Here is an 8,136-nt window from a genome sequence, read left to right as displayed (position 1 = left end):
TCAATTTCATGTGGTTGTTGTGATGTTGCAAATAAAAGATCATTACCAACATCTTCATCATTATTGTTATCATCACTTATTTTATTGGTCGATAGGACAACATACCATTTATCATCAGAAGGATCAGTGACATAAAACACTTGTTGAGCTTGCGACGCTAAAATAAAAGGCTCGTCTTTGTATCCCACCCTATTAAAATCGACAAGCAAGAATCCTGACTCATCAATCCGAATGCCATTATTATCGACCCACTTGCAACCAAATATAGGAACACGAAACATTGTGTAGTCTAACTCCCATATGCGCTCGATAACCCCAAAATATGATAGATTTGCATATATTGGGTTTTTGTCTTTTGCACTTGAGACATGCATCGCTTCAGCTACGAGAGTGACTCCACTATTTTGCATAGTGGTCTGATCATCTTGTTCTTTGGTATAAAATGTGTAGCCGTTAATAACATAACCAGTGTAAGAAAAGACATGTAAGCTCGGACCATTTGCTAGCCACCTCAATCTATTTGAAATTGATCCGGGGTCTATATCAAATTTTGACATTATGTGATTTTTTAACCATGTTACAAAACTTCGATTGTGCTCTCGAGTTATCCAATTTTGATTCCTATTCATGTTCAAACGAGATAACTGATCAATGTGTATTGTAACATACGGTTGAACCTCATCATCATTGTGCAGAACATACAATTGTGCCTGCTCCCATTCTGTCCTTGATATAGTCAGTAGTCTCCTTCCAGTTATCCCTTCTCCTGATAGTCTTCCCGAATGACGAGACATGGGAAGCCCTATGGATTCAACATTGGACAGATATTCAGTACAAAATTCAGCAGCCTCTTCAACAATGTATCGTTCAGCAATACAACCTTCTGGTCGACTTCTACTTTTTACGTACCCTTTTAATATTTTCATATATCGTTCTATCGGATACATCCATCTCATATAAGCTGGCCCACAAAGTTGTGTCTCCTTAACCAGATGAACAGTAAGGTGAACCATTATATCAAAAAACGATGGTGGGAAATACATTTCAAGCTCACACAAAGTAACAACAATTTCCCTCTGCAATGTCGGTAATTTCTGAGGGTCGATCACTTTACTACAAATTTCCCTGAAGAAGAAACATAATCTAGTTAAGGCTAGTCGAACTTTTTCAGGTAAAATGGAACGTATACCTATTGGTAGCAAATGCTCCATTATAATATGACAATCATGGGTCTTCAAACCTTTTAACTTGAGGTCTTTCATACAAACCAAATTTTTAATGTTCGAAGAGTATCCTTCTGGAACTTTAACTTCGTGTAGAAATTTACATAAAACAATTTTTTCCTTTCTAGATAGAGTATGAGCGGCTGGAGGTAGATATGTGCGATTTCCTTTCTTTACTGGAGCCAGTTCATTTCTTATTCCCATATCGACCAAGTCCAATCTTGCATTGACGCCATCTTTAGACTTTCCTGGAACATTGAGTAACGTACCAATAACACTTTCAAATACATTTTTTTCAATATGCATCACATCGAGGAAATGTCTTACATACAATGACTTCCAATATGGCAATTCAAAGAAAATTGACTTTTTCTTCCACCCAGTTTTCACCAGCTCTCCCGCAAAAGGTTTGCCAAATTTATTGGTCAAACCTTGTACTTTTTCAAGTATTTGATATCCAGTCGGTGCTAAAGGAGCTTTACCTTCCTCTGATTTTCCATTGAATGCATTTCTCCACCCACGATACTGATGACTATAAGGTAAAAATCTACGATGTCCAAGAAACACATTCTTCTTACAATGTTTCAACCGCATCCAATTTGTACTCTCTTCACATATAGGACATGCACACTGACCTTTAATGCTATATCCTGATAAATTACCATATGCTGGAAAATCATTAATTGTGCCGAACAACATAGCCCTCAAATTGAAACACTTTTTCCTATACCCATCATAAACTTCCACACCTGTCTCCCACAGAATTTTTAAATCTTCAATTAAAGGAGTCAAGTATACGTCGATATCATTCCCCGGTTGTTTGGGTCCAGAAATTAACAGAGACAACATCATAAACTTACGCTTCATACATAACCATGGAGGTAGGTTATATATTACCAAAATCACAGGCCACGTGCTATGTGAGATGCTTTGAAGACCATGTGGATTCATTCCATCAGTAGAAAGTGCAAGTCTTAGATTTCTTGACTCTATCCCGAATTCAGGATACTCGTGATCAATTTTTGCCCATTGTGGGGAATCTGCAGGGTGTCGAAACATTCCATCTCTAATTCTTTCATCTGCATGCCATGTCAAGTGTTTTGAATCTTCTTCACTGCGATACATGCGCCTAAATCTTGGTATTATAGGAAAATACCACACGACTTTTGCTGGAGTAGATTCTTTCTTCTTATATCGAGAGACATTGCATTTCGGACACGCCTTAAGTAGTTCATATTCGTTTCGAAATAAAATGCAATCGTTAGGACACGCATGAATCCTTTCGTAACTCATTCCAATAGAACACAAAATCCGTTTAGCCTCGTAGGTTCGACTGGGAAGTTCATTATCATCTGGCAACATATCTTTTATGAGTGTTAATAATTCCGTAAAGCTTTTATCAGACCATCCATTACTCGCTTTTAAGTTGTACAACTTTAATATCGCTGACAGTCTTGTGAATTTAGTACAACCATTATATAATTCTTTCTCTGCATCACTCAACAAACTTTCAAACATTTTAGGACAATCTCGAAGATCTTCTTCAACTGCTTTTGCAATCTCATCAACTCGGTCCGGCTCATATGTATCTGTATCGAAATCAGTAGATCCCTCCTGCTGGAAAATCCTCCTTCTCCGAAGGATCTTCTCCCTCCCTAGCATCTTAGGTCTATCCCTTATGTCTTTTTGGATGACAAAAGGGGAGAATTAAGTTAGATTTTCATTTTTTTTGTCCTGCTTTCTTGTTGTAATTCTGCAACTTTTGATGTATCTTTGCCAAATTTAATGAACTTTTGTTATCTTTAATGAAACTCTTTCTGATTGCATTCAAATATTTTATTTTATGTTGAATTAACAAATGCACAAATTGAGGGGGAGCTGTTACAGCTCTTTATCTTAGAATCAAATTAAAATCTAAATTAACATGTTTGTCATCATCAAAAAGGGGGAGATTGTTGAGACAAACTCTCTATTTTAAAAGTTTTGATGAAAATAAACAAAGGTTAATTAAGAATGTTAATTATGATTCTAAATGTTATGTTAATTTAACTTGTGTTCTTGAGTGGTTTTAATTAAGAGCAGAATCAAGCAAATACAAGAAAAGACAACAACAAGATCATTCTACATCATAAACAGAGAATGATCTTCAGCTTCACCGAATTATCTATCACAGCATGTTGTTCAAAGTTTATCTACATCGTTAACAAAGAATCTGTCCTGGAAATTTGTTCATATCTAATCAGTACATGGAAAGGAACAAGTAGGATTCATCCAAGCTCAAAAAGGCTATTTGATCACAAAGATCAAAGGGTTCAAACATGGACAAAAGTCATGACGGCTTAAGAACTCCAAAATTCAAATGTCAAGAAAACTTGATCAAACTGGGTATATGACAAGACAAGAACAAAGGAAATACAGAAAATTTAAAACGGGAACTCCAGAATGATTATTGAAGCTCAAGAAAGTTCAAACTGTTAAAACCAAGAACGCTAATCATTCTCCGTTTTCTGCACATCAACAACAGCCTTGCATCCTCTCTGTTTCAGTCTGCAATTCGCTTCAAATCTTCTCCAACCTTCTCTAGCTACACTCAAGACTCAAGACAGATAATGTACCATCCAAGATCAATGAAGAAATGTCAAAGAAAGGACAGAGATGCTTTAAATGCTAAACCTTAAAAGTCAAAAAGCTATTTCAAAGAAGGATTATTTTTATTCTAAAAATAATGTTTCAGTCAAAAAGCTAACAACTCTTGTACCTTCATTTAAGTACATCTACAACCTATAAATAGAAGGCCATTATCTCAGTTCTAAACAAGAAATTCAAGTGCTAAGTAATCAACAATATACAATCACACTTAAGCTTGAAATTCTGCAAAACAGAGACAACATCATTTTATGCAATTCGCGAAACAGCCACTGCTGCACATTCACATATCAGCTGCGAAATTGTCTTTAGATACTCTGTAAAGAATCTATTCTCAAACAAGAGTTGAGCAATATCAGATTATGTCAAATTCAATCATTTGAAAAAACTCAAACTATAAGAGTTTCTTTATAGTTTGTTTAAGATTGCTTCCTATCAAGGTTAGATAGGTGTTGTAATTGCTTTCTGGGTGGAAAGTAATTAAGAAAGAAATAGATCAAGGTTGATTTATTCTAGGAAAACAGAGGCAACATCATTTTCTGCAATTCGCGAAACAGCCACTGCTGCACATTCACATATCAGCTGCGAAATTGTCATTAGATACTCTGTAAAGAATCTATTCTCAAACAAGAGTTGAGCAATATCAGATTCTGTCAAATTCAATCATTTGTAAAAACTCAAACTATAAGAGTTTCTTTATAGTTTGTTTAAGATTGCTTCCTATCAAGGTTAGATAGGTGTTGTGATTGCTTTCTGGGTGGAAAGTAATTAAGAAAGAAATAGATCAAGGTTGATTTATTCTAGGTGTTGTAAGATTAAGAAGGTTCTTCATTTTAAACACTTAGTGGAAAATCTCACAGTGTGAGGACTGGACGTAACCCACGTTGGGTGAACCAGGATAAATCTTTGTGTGGTATTCTCTTTCCTTTCTCCTTCTTTATTATACTGCATTAATCATTTAAGATAAAATAGAAACTGATTTTCTGCTAATTTAAGAACGTTCTCTGTTTTATAACATAAACCAAGAACGTTCTCCGTTTTCTGTTTCATAACCAAGATCATTCTTGAGTTATTTTCTTAAGTTTTAACAGGAATTTTTAAAAGGCATATTTACAATTCAAACCCCCCTTTCTTGTAAATCGATATTTTTACTTCAACAATTTCAAAACAGAACAGATTATGTGGTATGAGTTTTTGACAATTTTTGACAATTTCAAAACATAACAGATCATGTGTAGAAGAGATTTAATATATATATATATATATATAACAAAACATAACAGATCATGTGTAAAAAATACCTGAGACAACGTAGATGGCCGCACAGTACGTAGAAGATATTAGGGTTCCCAATGTATATAATTATTTGAAAGATGTAGAGGATATGAGGGTTTCCAACGTAAATAATTATTTGAAAGATGTAGTTTACAGCGCTTGTGAAAAAAGCGCTGTAATAGGTAGTTAAATTCAATGATAGCGCATGTATTTTACAGCGCTTGTGAAAAAAGCGATGTATTAGGTAGTTCAAATATTTGAAAGCGCATGTGTTTACAGCGCTTGTGAAAAAAGCGCTGTAACTGATACGCGAAAGCGCTTCATTTTACAGCGCTTGTTTTGCAGCGCTTGTCAACAAAAGCGCTGTAAAAGGCTCCGTTATTTTTAAAATATATTTACAACAGCGCTTGTGTTTAGCAAGCGCGGTAAAAAGGACGCTGTTAAATGTCATTTTTGGTGTAGTGGAAGTTAAGTCATTACAAAGATGAATTTAAATATTCTCTGCAACACTACGGATTTGGTATGAAACTACTTTGGGCTGATGTTAAGATAAACTCTAGAATAATTTTTAAAACTTGGTAATGGAAAGAGTCTTTCTAGAAGGGAGAGACAACAACTCACGAGGACAACAACCGATATTTTCATGCTAGTTCTTTTTGATGTATTTATCACAGTTCCGTTCATGGAGTTTCTGTTGCCAGTATTCTTGAAACTGTTCCCCAACATGCTGCTTTCTACTTTCTAGGATAAGATGAAAGAATAGGTAATTATTAATGTACTCATCAAACATTACTTGCCTTATTGCTGGCGTGCTTTATTATCACTCAATTTTGGGAAAGCTTAACTTGTAGGAGGCATTGAAAAGAAGGCTAAATGCAAGAATAAAATATGATATGTTTCTTCAAGATACTGTGAAAGAAATGACGAAGGAGATTCATAATTCCCGAAGTGGAGAAATGAAGAGACAATAGAAGAACTTGATGAATTTATGAACAAGGTCAATCATGTTATTCGTAATATAGCTATTTTATATTTCAGCTGTCATCTTATGGACAATATTGTATATTATGTTCGTATTTAGTTTGTTAATGGAACATGTCAGAACAGGTGCTTGAGTTTCAAAAGATGCGATCTTAGGATTTGCCAAATTATTTAACGATGAGTTCACTTTGGATAACATAGTAGGTTGGTCCTTCTACCATTGGTTATGTTCAACTAATTGTGATCTTCTGTTATGAATCTTATATTTTGGATCTCCATTATCATTATACTAATATGTCTTTTGGTTTTTAAAATGGATAAACAGGCCTCGCTTGGTAAATATGTGTAAATACATGGCTCTGATTTTGGTGTATGTATATAATCATTGGCTCTTATAGGTTAGAAGATTTTAGGGAAGTTTCATTTAATGCTGTGTGCCAGATTTTTTATTTTATTTGGTGTAGATCAGGATTTTTTTTTCCAAGCATTATACATAATACATATCTTATATATGTTACATGAATCTATGAATGTTTGCCTTCTCACTTACTTTTTTGTATCATTGTTATTTTGAAAATATAGATTTGAAATTTTAGGCTTTGACAGGATCAAGAATGATGATAAATTGATTAAAGAAGGTGTGGAGTCTCTTTCTGAAGCAGAGCTTCGTCAAGCTTGTAGAGATCGAGGATTACTTGGATTGCATTCAGTGAAAGAAATGCAGCATCAGGTTAACAATAAATGTTTAAACATAATTTGTACACTGGAGCTCAATTATGGAGTCTCCAACATTGTGTTAATTTATTGGCTGGGAAATTCTTGAGAATGAGAAACTAGCCATATAATTGCTACTTTCAGAAATTTGAACCATTATCTTCTTATTTTTGCAATTTTCAGAAACTTTATCTATTTCTAATTACTACTTTGAGAACCTTCTTATTGAACTTTTTTTTAATCAATTTTAATTGAAAATCATTGATATGATATCCAGATTTAACTCAAACAACACCCAAGATTCTCAAATGCTATTGTGTGGAGTGAATAACAAAAATAATGTCTTAAAAACAAGGGTTGTAGGTAAACAACATTTTGTCTTTCTTATTTTTATTATCTATGATATGATCGAAGATTATTGGTTTATAATCCTCTATATATAATAAATATTTGCTCTCCAATTTATAAGGCCCTGCATTTGAAATTATTTCTTAATGAAATGTATGAAATAATATTTGATTTTGAGTTTATTACCACTATCAAATTGGGGAATTAGTTTGATGTTTGCATGTTTTGATTTTGAGAATTTGATCTTGTTTGATGTTAATATTAAAGTCTTGATTATGTATGAAATAGTGAGGTTGAATTTAATATATATACTTATATGTTATTTTCAGTCAATACATACTTGTAATTGTCACGAGATAGTAGACGTTCTTCTTATTCTAGTTGCTGGTCTAATCTTGGAACAACATCAATACATCATTAGGGACTATCTAGATGAAAAGTGAGGGGTTTAGTTTGTTTGTGTTGAATTGGGTATTGTTTAGATATTCATGTCTATGTTTAATGGTTATTCCATTTGTTAAGTTGGCAATGATGCAACTGTTATTGCTGGTACTTTTTCTTTCTCTATGTGTCATAGATATTTATCACACTTAACACTTTGAACTTATCTTTATCATTATCATGATATATATTTGTTTATTTTTAGGGAACATATATACTTTTGGGCTATTTGTATCCCAATGTAAGTTTCATAAATTGATTTTTTTTTTAAAAAGATGACGAATAAGAGAAAGAATCATAACAATTTGAATGTAGGATTTAATTTTTAATAAAAAAAACTAGTAAAAAACTTGTACAATCGCACCAGTGAAAAAAACTAAAGAATCATTTAGCAAGATTAAGAGGTTTTGGCCCTGGTCCAAACACTGACTGCCTCAACTTGATTATGTCTATTCGCGTTCCGGTTGCAACATATTTCTTTTTCGGGTATGCAAGAGTAGACAGCCTC

At 33.6% G+C, this 8,136-nt stretch overlaps 1 long non-coding RNA gene across 3 annotated transcripts; it reads left to right on the top strand.

Moving 5' to 3' along the window:
- The first annotated feature begins 5,660 nt into the window (after window positions 1–5,660).
- Window positions 5,661–7,781, top strand: LOC113787692 (uncharacterized). 3 transcript variants are annotated; one of them, XR_003474209.2, is made up of 5 exons: window positions 5,661–5,907; window positions 5,996–6,329; window positions 6,451–6,855; window positions 7,117–7,202; window positions 7,517–7,781. It is a non-coding gene; the product is annotated as an uncharacterized lncRNA (long non-coding RNA). The 3 variants fall into 3 exon arrangements; XR_012161384.1 differs by having other exon boundaries at window positions 5,996–6,855; XR_012161383.1 differs by lacking the exons at window positions 7,117–7,202; window positions 7,517–7,781 and having other exon boundaries at window positions 5,996–6,994.
- The last annotated feature ends 355 nt before the right edge of the window (window positions 7,782–8,136 follow it).

This window comes from Cicer arietinum, chromosome 7 (genome assembly GCF_000331145.2).
Source record: "Cicer arietinum cultivar CDC Frontier isolate Library 1 chromosome 7, Cicar.CDCFrontier_v2.0, whole genome shotgun sequence".
Lineage (NCBI taxonomy): Eukaryota > Viridiplantae > Streptophyta > Magnoliopsida > Fabales > Fabaceae > Cicer > Cicer arietinum.
This window is presented reverse-complemented; position numbering and strand designations above follow the sequence as displayed.